Source organism: Microcebus murinus, chromosome 18 (genome assembly GCF_040939455.1).
Source record: "Microcebus murinus isolate Inina chromosome 18, M.murinus_Inina_mat1.0, whole genome shotgun sequence".
Classification (NCBI taxonomy): domain Eukaryota; kingdom Metazoa; phylum Chordata; class Mammalia; order Primates; family Cheirogaleidae; genus Microcebus; species Microcebus murinus.
Window position 1 is genome coordinate 23,862,279 of NC_134121.1, and position 7,209 is coordinate 23,869,487.

Genomic DNA, 7,209 nt, shown 5'->3' on the forward strand with positions numbered 1-7,209 from the left:
GAGACCCCGCAGCCATCCCGCCCACCACAGAGCTTCCCGCTGGCTGTGGGGAGATGCACTGGGGGGCCAGCCTCAGGTGAGGGCACACCAGCTTCACCTCCGCTCACCTGGGCCAGCCGGATGACTGCTTACTCGCCTGGAGAGTGTTCAAGGACAGCAAGAAAAATGAGGGACTTTCAGGGGCAGCTGTGTTTTCTGACTCAGTCATAATGCCCCTAAAAATCCTTATTGTTCTTGCAGTGTGCATCGGGCAGCCGCAGTGGCCACCAACCTCCCCTCGCCCGCTCGGCCCCTCTGGGATGCGAGGGACTTTGTGGGGTCAGATTGGAATGTACCTCCCCAAAATAAGAGTGATGGGGACTTGCTGATGATTAAAACAATGTTGTTTGCATACATTAGCGTCTGTTGGTGGAGGGCTGGGGTGGGTGAGGGTGGGGAGGGCTGGGCGCGAGACATTCCTGCGCAGGACGGAGCCCCGGAGGATACAGGGTCTCCCTGGCGTGCGTGCAGGGAAGGTGTGGCAGAGCCCAGCCGCGTGTGTGGCGCAGGGCCCGAGGAAGGTCGTCTTTGGGGTCAGTTATGCTGAAGGCAAGAGTGTTGGACGGATGCCCCCCTTTCCTGAGAAGTTGGGGCAGGAGGGCAGAAGGCACCTGGGCAGGAACTTGCATTGTTTTTTTTTCTTTTAAATAGAGGGAGCCTTAGAATCTGCTCTCTGAGACCCACCGACCTGGCCATTTTGAAAATAGTTGCAGTGAATTTGGGGTCTTTTCCCCTCCACTGTGACCCTGGAGCTTGCTTTTCCTTGGCGGAATGTTCTCCATCCCTGTTTCCCTTCATGGGTCTCCCTCATTCTCAGCAGACGCCCCCACCCCACCTGGTCCAGCCCATGCCACAGATACAGTCACGCGCTGCATGACGTTTGGGTCAGTCGTGGGTCCCGTGAACAGTGGTGGCCCCGTAAGATTATGCTGCCATATCTTTGCTGTGTCTTTTCTGTGTTTAGATATGTTTAGATACGTACATACTCACCGCGTGTCGCAGTTGCCTACAGCGTTCAGTAACATGCCGGACAGGAGTGTAGGCTGGGAGCAGCAGCCCGCACCGCCCGGCCTGGGTGTGCGGTAGGCTCTGCGGTCCGGGTCTGGGCGAGTGCACTCGGTGATGTTTGCGCAGCCACGAAACCACCTGACTGCATTTCTCAGGACGCACCCCCATCTTAGTTAAGCGACGCGTGGCTGTATTTTGACTGAGCCAAGGCCTTATCTTGGGGGTGGATGTGCGGTTCCGGAGAAGATTGTCAAGGAGCAGAAATATGTTTTTAAATGGAAACCAAGCTGTGACATGCCTCTCCTACCCACCACCACCACTGGTCTACAAGGATGTCACCGAATCCGGAAGCAGCAGAAACTTGCTCTCCGGCTGAGATGGGGCCGGGGCGGACAGATGGGGAGTTGAGCAAAGCACAAGCAGGACCCTGCCTGCTCCAGCGGGTCCACCCCGTGTCTCGTCAGCCTGATGGAAATCCATCCTTGAGATATTTCTAGGGCCCCCAGGTGCCAGCTCAATAGCTCTCGTCACGTGTGGTTGGCGTTTGTGGGACCCTCCGTCCGCGATCTCCGCCGGGCTCCGGCCCACCTGCGCTTCCAGAGGCCGTCTCCGAGGGGCCCAGCCTTTTGCTGCACAGGGGAAGGAACAGCTCCAAGGTAAAGTTTAAAGGATGTTTAGCTTTTCTTGGGAAAGATGGATAGGGCTCTCTTGAAATGAGATTCGCACAGCTTCCAATGAACAGCTTCCCTGCTGGGCTTCACCACCATTTGCTAATATCAAATCAGCCATCCCCTCCCCTGAGGCCCCTTCTTCCTGCCCTCTGTCTCTCTAAACCTTGTTCCTCCATGTGTTCCTCATTCATTACCCCAAAACATTTGCAAAAGACCATAACACAGATATCAACTTATTTTGAAAAGGCTTTAAACTACATCAGAAATGAAACTGATTTGTTTTTCCCCAATTATAAAAGAATTGCCTTCTATGCAGAGGCTTATAAATGCCTGTACCTAGCGATAATGTCTGCAGATGAAATATATCCTTTCAGCTTTTTCCCCTGTGCCTGTACACCCCCCCCCCCACTTAGCAAGAATGGGACTCTTAAAAGGGGCAGGCTCATAACCCCTTTGAGCCATGGCCCTGTGCCCTTGGGAGCCAGAAAGCCTTTATTTCTTTTTAACAAGTGGGATGTACCGTGGGCTGTCGCTGGCCTCCAGCCGGGAAGCTCCGAGATCTTGTGGGAGGGCGTTGGAGCAGCACTGGGTCTCTCTCCAAACCGGGATTGATGAACTTGTCAGTGAGGAGGCTGGACGTGTGGGCTCTCGCCAGTCTGACTTCTGAGTGGGCTGCTGCATTGCTTCCTCACCCAGCTGCATATGAGAACCATTTGAGTGTTGAAAACATGCCAGTGCTGGCAGGGTGCAGTGGGTCACACCTATAATTCCTGCACTTTGGGAGGCTGAGGCAGGAGGCTTGCTTGAGGCCAGGAGTTCAAGACTAGCCTGGCCAACATAGTGAGACTGTCTCTAAAAAAAAAAAAAAAGAAAAGAAAAGGAAAGGAAAATTAGCCAGGCATGCTGGCATATGCCTGTAGTCCCAGCTACTCAGGAGGCTGCAGTGAACTATGCTGATGCCACTGCACTCCCGCCTGGGCAACAAACAGAGCAAGACCCTGTCTCAAGGAAAGAAAAGAAAAAGCCAATGCCTGGGCCCCACCCAAGGCCAACTGGATAGGAGCTGCTAGGGGTTGTTGGGGGGAGCCCAGGGGTTGGTATCTTTGTTTTTGTTTGTTGTCTCGTGCTCCTTGTGTTCCGAGGGTGGCGGTGGTGAGCGGCCGGGGAGAACTGCTGGGCCCACAGGTAGAAGTGAAGGAGATTTCCTCCCGCTCTGCCTGCAGAGCCCGGTAGAGGGGTGTGGCCATTTGCAGTTGGCAGATGTTCACTTCCATTATTTCCTCTGCCACTCAGTCGTCTTTCAGTCATCGTTCTGCAGACAGAAAACTTAGGCTAAGGAGATCGGGGACTTTATCTGAGGACTCAGGATATGGCAGAGTTCAGACTTAAATCTGCATCTCCTGACCCCCACGATTAGCGCTGTTTCATTAGTATTTATAACGAGCGTATGGAGCATAAGCATGTTATAGTGCTTCATAATAACTGAGGCTTGGTCATCACGGCGTGCCGAGGGCTGGGGGCTGCCCTCTCTCGGAGGCGTCTGCCCATAGCAGGGCTGGTCTTCCCTTGGTTCCTGATGCCGTGTGCACCTGGCCAGCCTGGATCCACAGCCGCCCTCGGCCTGCCCTTGCCACCACCAGTCCCAGCTCTGGGCATGGCAGGGGTTAGCCCCATGTCACAGCTGAGGAGCGGGCTCTGAACACTCGCGGGTCTAGGTGGAGACCACCCAGCTGGCTCTCTGCTCCTCACCTGGACGTCTAGGAGGGAGCACAGCCCTGCGTGGGGCTTGCTTGTCTGGGCGCTCAGGGTCAGGAGCCCTGCTGGGGGTGTCCAGGTCTCTGGCCCACTCTCACTGCCCCTCCCCCCTCGCTGCAGAGCCCGGCTCCAGCGGCCATGCCTGTGGGCCGGCCGGGCAGGCTGCCAGTGCAGGGAGCTAACGATGGGCTCATTGTTGGCTCCAGGAAGTGGTCAGCTGTGCCCTGGCGGGTCTGCAGAGCCGGAGGGCCAGCCTGCCTCGGACATGGCGGCTGGAGATGGGAGCCGGGAGCTGAGAGCACCGCTTTCCCGGAGCCCCGTGGCTCTGGGCCAGCCCTCAGGCTTCCTTTGGAAGGGAGGGCCCCCTGCGCCTGGCCACTCCTTCCCTTGCTTGGCATCCGCCCTCTTGCTCCTCAGCCTGGCTCTTGCCCGTCTCCCCACCCAGCCCTCTGCAGCAGAGTGCACACTCTTGGCAACGACAGCCAGTAAACCTGCTTCCCAGAAAGCAGGATGGCCGAGCAGGCAGAGTCAGCCAGCACCTCAGTGGGGGCCGGGGCCACGGGCATCAGCCCCACTCATTTTGCCCTGGGGAGCTGGCTTGGTACATAGCCCTGTTATTTCTGACCCGGGTAGCCAGTGTCGAGCCACGGCTGCTAGACCAGGCTGAGGCGAGAGCTCTGAGCTCTAGGAGTTGGGGTGGGACGAGCTTGGCCCAGGAATCTGAGCCTGAGGACCTTGGGTAAAGCCCCCTCCTTTCTGCGCCTGTTGCCTAATTTGTTTGATGGACATAATAGTTCCCTGTACTTTCTGGGCTTCCTCTGAATATAGACATGAAGTCGCTGCTGCCTTCCCTTCTTTTGTAGGAGTGCACTCGGCAGAGAGCTCTGTGGTGCCCGGCCCGGAGAGGGCTCGGTGAAGGGCGGGCGCGCTGCGCTGCTCAGGAAGTGACACTCGGTCTGAACGTGCGGATGGAGCCCGCCTTCCTTGATCCTCCATGGACCACCTTTCCCGACAGCCTCCTCTCTGGCCCTCCTGCCCCAGCCGAACCGCGCTGGGACGGTGATTCTGGGTTAGAAAGTCCAGCTCTTGGTTCTGGATTCCTCCCTGGTCTGCACCCTGAGGCCCAGCGCCCATGCGGCCTTCTGCCCCGCTGGGGGTTTGTCCTGCAGGTCCAGATGCTGCCAGCACCAAGGCGTTCCCGCTGGGCCTGGGCCAGAGTGGCCGCCGCAGAGCTCCTCCCTCCCTGCCAGCCTCCTCGGAGTGCTCCCTCCCTCAGCACAGGCAGGAAGGGCTTTCTGGGCGGCTTGACTGGTGGGGAAGCAATTAGTGCTCGCTTTCTGTTTTGACTCTGGTGTCTAGCAGAGTCTGTGACATCACAGAAAAGCAGCCTTGGGCTTGCGTGAGTTTGGGATCTGTCCCTGACACCCTGGCCATCGCGGAGTTGTCTGGGAGTAGGAGTGGGCACTCCCACTGCCCCCTGGGTACGAGGTGGCCATCTGCTGGCTTTCCATGGCCTTTCAAGGGACCACCTCTCCCCTACTCTGTATCCCTGTGGTTCAGGTAGGACCAGCCCCACCACTGGCTTTAGACACAGGCATGCGATCCAGGCCTGGGCATGGGTTCTTGAGACCCTGCTGTGGGCCTTCTGCAGCAGCTATGGGGAAAGAGGCATCCTCTTCATGTGGGAGTTGCTAGGTTGACAGGATGGGAGCTTGGAACTGCTGCTGGCTATCCTGTCCTCCGCTCGAGAACAAAGGCAACAAAGAAGAAAGAGAACTAAGAGTTGGAAAGTATGCTGTCCAGATGTCCTTGAGCCCCTGGATCCAGCCATGCCTGAGGTGAACTCTGCCCGTGGACTAAACTGATTACATGAGCCAGTGCATTGCTCTTTTTCTAAAACCGGCCTGAAATGGGTTTCTGTCACAGAAAGGGTCCTAATAGAGGTAATGTTTTTCCTTGGTCTTTTTTTTTTTCACATTTTTTTAAATTTATTTCTTTTTTTAATTTATTTTGGCATATTATGGGGGTACAGATTTTAAGGTTTCAATAAATGCCAATTTCCCCCATGGTCTTATTTTTTTTAAAATCAGCTTCATTGAAGTATACTTTACATGTAATGAAACCCACCCGTTTTAAGTGTATGACTCACAAGTTTTGTCAAATGTGTACACCCTTGTAACCACCACCACAATTAAGATCTAGAACATGTCTTATCTCCTGGGGGATATGGTCAGTCCCTCAGACCTCAGACAACCACTGCTCTGCCTCTGTTCTGGAGTCTCATTTTGCCTTTTCTACAATTTCATATAAAGATTTTCACGGAGCGTGTATTCTTTTGTGTCTGGTTTCTTTTACTCGGCATGTTTTTTTGAGATGCATCCACGTTGTTGCATCGACAGCTCATTCCTCCGTATCGCTGGGTAGCATTCCCTGGTGTGGATGTGCCACCGTTTATCCACTGAGCAGATGATATTTGAGCGGTTCCCAGGTGTTGGCTATTATGAATGAAGCTGGTTTTTTTTTTTTTGAACACTCACCTCTCTTTCTTTCACCTTCTTTGTGTGGGTGTATGTTTCAATTTTTTTTATACCTAGACATCAGTCTCGCTTTACAGTTGAGGAAACTGAGGTTTAGAGAGGTGGGATGACTTGTCCAAAGTCACACGGCTGGTGATCGTGGCGCTGGCACAGGTTGGAGCACAGCTGGGGCAGGGATGCAGCCGGAGTAATGGAGCGCGGCGTTTGCGAGTCCCTTAATAAAGGAGGCCGGGACGGGACTGCCTGGGGAAGGAGCTCGAGGAATCCTGGTGCCCAAGAACGTCGTCGCAGGGAGGGACAGTCGAGGTGAGCCACAGCCTTGTTGCTCACCTGTCCCCCTTGGACTGCGGGGTTTGAAAGATGACATCTACCAAGGAGACTGCACACGTGGAGCCAGAATCCGCTTCCCCACTTGTATTCTTCCCGGCCTCTCCGGAGGCACCCGTCCGAGCGGACTGTTACGTCACTGCCGGCCAGCCTGGAGTTGAAATCATTCCAGCTAGAAACAGAGACCTGGTTTTTTGTTTGGCTCAGCACCAACAAATCGTGCACTCCTCCGGAAGTCTGGAGGGTGTCAAGTCGGCAACCCCGCTTTAGTCCAACCTCCCATTCACACATGCTTCAGCCAGGGAAACCGAGGCACGGAGGTGTTAAGTCACGGCTGGAGTGTGGGTCTGTGCCTCCCCAGCTCCTCCCGCCCGCCAGACTCTTGGCTGCCTGCTCTGCCTTCGCCACAGCTGTGGCTGGAGGACTCCACGGGGTCCCCAGAGCTCCACAACTGAAGCCGACCGGCTGCCATTCCAGGGTCTGACCCACCCCGGGCCACATCCCAGGGCGTGGGACCTGGCTCCCAGGTGGCTGCCACGGGGGTTGGAGAAGGCGGCCCAGGAGTCGGGGTGGGGACAGTTGTCCTATGGGATGAACTTTGAGCAATAGGAAGTGGGAGAATAGGTTCCTCCTTCCTCCCCGCCTGGGGCCGAGGCCTGACCTGCCGTGAAGCGTGGCGGAGCGGTCACACATCATGTCACCTGGCTTCCCTTCCCTGCCTCCTTCTTCTCCCTCGCTCCTGCTGCCCCGGGATTCAGCCTCACATGAAAGCATCAGCGCCTCATCCCTTGCCAAGGGCTCTGTTTCCTGGAGGACCAGGCAGCCTGGCCCCAGGGCCGTGCTGCTTCGGCACAGCGGAACCAGAGGGGAGA

The 7,209-nt window shown here is 56.0% G+C and overlaps 1 long non-coding RNA gene across 1 annotated transcript; it reads left to right on the top strand.

Annotated features, from left to right (window-relative positions):
- The first annotated feature begins 471 nt into the window (after positions 1–471).
- On the top strand, positions 472–5,803 carry LOC105856984 (uncharacterized). The gene is made up of 2 exons (XR_012913047.1): positions 472–1,703; positions 4,337–5,803. It is a non-coding gene; the product is annotated as an uncharacterized LOC105856984 (long non-coding RNA).
- Positions 5,804–7,209: the final 1,406 nt, after the last annotated feature.